This window comes from Propithecus coquereli, unplaced genomic scaffold (assembly GCF_000956105.1).
Source record: "Propithecus coquereli isolate 6110/MARCELLA unplaced genomic scaffold, Pcoq_1.0 Scaffold84, whole genome shotgun sequence".
Classification (NCBI taxonomy): domain Eukaryota; kingdom Metazoa; phylum Chordata; class Mammalia; order Primates; family Indriidae; genus Propithecus; species Propithecus coquereli.
Genome location: NW_012154618.1, coordinates 1,589,351 through 1,591,772, shown reverse-complemented (window position 1 = coordinate 1,591,772; position 2,422 = coordinate 1,589,351).

Sequence of the window (2,422 nt, the reverse complement as noted above, 5' to 3'; positions counted from 1 at the left end):
TGTTGACAATCTCAAATCTGAACAAAGTTAATATGTGAGTTCATTTTACTCTTCTCTCTTCTTTCACATGTGTTTGAAAACTTTCATAATAAAAATTTTAAATTATATTTTCCTGAACAAACTTTGTTACGTATTAATCCCTGGCCTCTGTGACTAGAAAAGCCTCTCTGCGCATGGGCAGAGTTCTGGTTGACCAGGGCCCACGATGGTTCATCGTCTTGCTCTGGCCATGTCGATTGGGCTGGGCTGAAGAAGGGTCCTTTCTAAAGCCGTAGATAGAAATCCAAAAGAATTCTTAGACTCGTAGGTCTCTCATATTAAATAGCTCCTGGAGGTGGGTCTCCTAAGGTGAAAAAGCTGAGGACAGGGTTGTTGAACCATTACTAGCCGACCTACCCTGCTTTCCTGCCCCTCAATCGTAGAAAATACTGGCCGTTGAGCAGAGGTCTAGGTGACTTTGTAATGACAAAGCCCTACTTTCTTGAATGGAAAAACACTTTCCACCTACTTATTGAGTTTGGAAAGCAAGAAGAGAGAGAATTCATTAAGCAAAAGGTTTCAAAATCCAGCAAACATCTATAAAGCTGAAGTTTGGGTTTTTTTTTTAAAGGAAGAATTTTTAAAACTATCTTTCTCCCTTAGCCTGTCTAGGAAGACCTTACCTCACCTTCTTGCCTTGAATGTTTAGGGCAGGAGATTTAGAGAGGTTTTGAAATATATGCGTCAAGTCTGGTCTTTTGTTGTTGTTGTTGTTAGAGGAATATAAATATTTTATCTGAATTCTGCTGATGGCAGTCAGGCATGAACACAAACCTGATGTTTGAGGAACTGTCGTGTCTGAATTTCTCCAGAGTGCACAGCTAGGCCAGCAAGTGGCAGTAAGAGTGGGTGGATTCTAGCTCAGTATAAGGATGGACTCTGGAACCATTGGAGCCCACCGAAAACAGAGCAGAGACCACATGGTAGGAAGGCTGGCTTGAGCATGTCTTATAAACAGACCTCCTTTCTCCAGCCCCCATCACTGTCTTGGTTCAGGCCCGTATTAAGCTTCCTGGCCACTGGATTCTTCCCTCCACCATCGTCCTCTGTTTTACCTCCGGACTGATTGTTCTAAAACACAGCCGATGTGTCCTTCCCCTTCTTAAACTCCTGGCATCTAGAGGATGAAGCATGGCAAGGACCAGATCTTATTCTTGACTATACCCTGGTGTGTCACACCGTGGCTGGCATGTAGACGTGCATCAGTGCAGACGTGATTGGACACTGTAACCCTCCCACTCTCCTGGTTGCTTCTCTCTACGCCTTTGTTATTAATATATACTTAACCTCTGCCCAGAAGGTGGCTTTTTCCCATGTCCACCTGGCGATTGTTCAAGACTCAATTAAAGTTTATAGTAATGAAGTCTTTTCTGATGGCCGAGTCAGAACTAATCTGTCCCTATCTCGGTTGCCACGGGCCATCGTACATCTGCTTATTGCTGTACTTGGTACCCCGTCTTAATCATACATTCACTCATCTGTCTTCCCCACCGGACTGTGGGCTCTTTGAGAGCAAGTAACTATGTTTTCACCTTTATTTCCCCAGTGTCTGGCACATTCTAGGCACTCAACGTCATCAAATAAACCTTGGGAGCCACGATATTATAAATATGAAAAGATAGCAGACACTCAACAATATTGAGTGAGTAAATAAAGATGGCCTTCATTCAGCACATATTTATTGACTGTTTACTTTGGCTCTGGCCTGCTTTCCTGTCTGTGATTCAAGCAGGGCATAGTCCACAGAATCAGAGAGCTGGCTGCTTGCTAAGTTAGGCTTTAGCCTACCCCTGGTCCTTGAATGGGGAAACAGCTCCCCTCATTTTTGTGTTTTAGGGACAGGAAGATGAGTAATGCAGTGATGCATACTAGACATATTTATTCCACTACTGTATGCTGCCTCTCAACATTAACAATCTACAAAAGAAACAAGATGATATATAACTTATTCTAATTTGTGGTGGCTTTGTTTGTTTCCTGTTAAAGGAGGAGGTAGAATTGAACTGTTTGTTTGGTTTGGTTTCTTCTTCAATGAGAAGCATCTTAATATAACCAGTCTGGACATCTGTCCTATTTTCAAAAATTACAAGTTTCGATCATTGCTAAATTGTACAGATCCCAATCTGTCTGTTCTGCATACATTTGCATTTATAAAAGCAGAAGCAGACTAACAGTCTTTCTAATGCAATCCCCTAAATGAATGAAATATTAGATTGCTTTCCCCCATTGGTTCATGCATTGCTAAGGGCTTAAAAGGATCATTGATTTGAATTATTTAATGTGTATAGCAGGTAGAGTTTCCTTTTTTTCAAAGAGCCTTCAGGGGTATTGCTTTAGTTTTGTTTTGTTTTTTTTAATGTTAAATCTCATTTTTCTTTAAAAT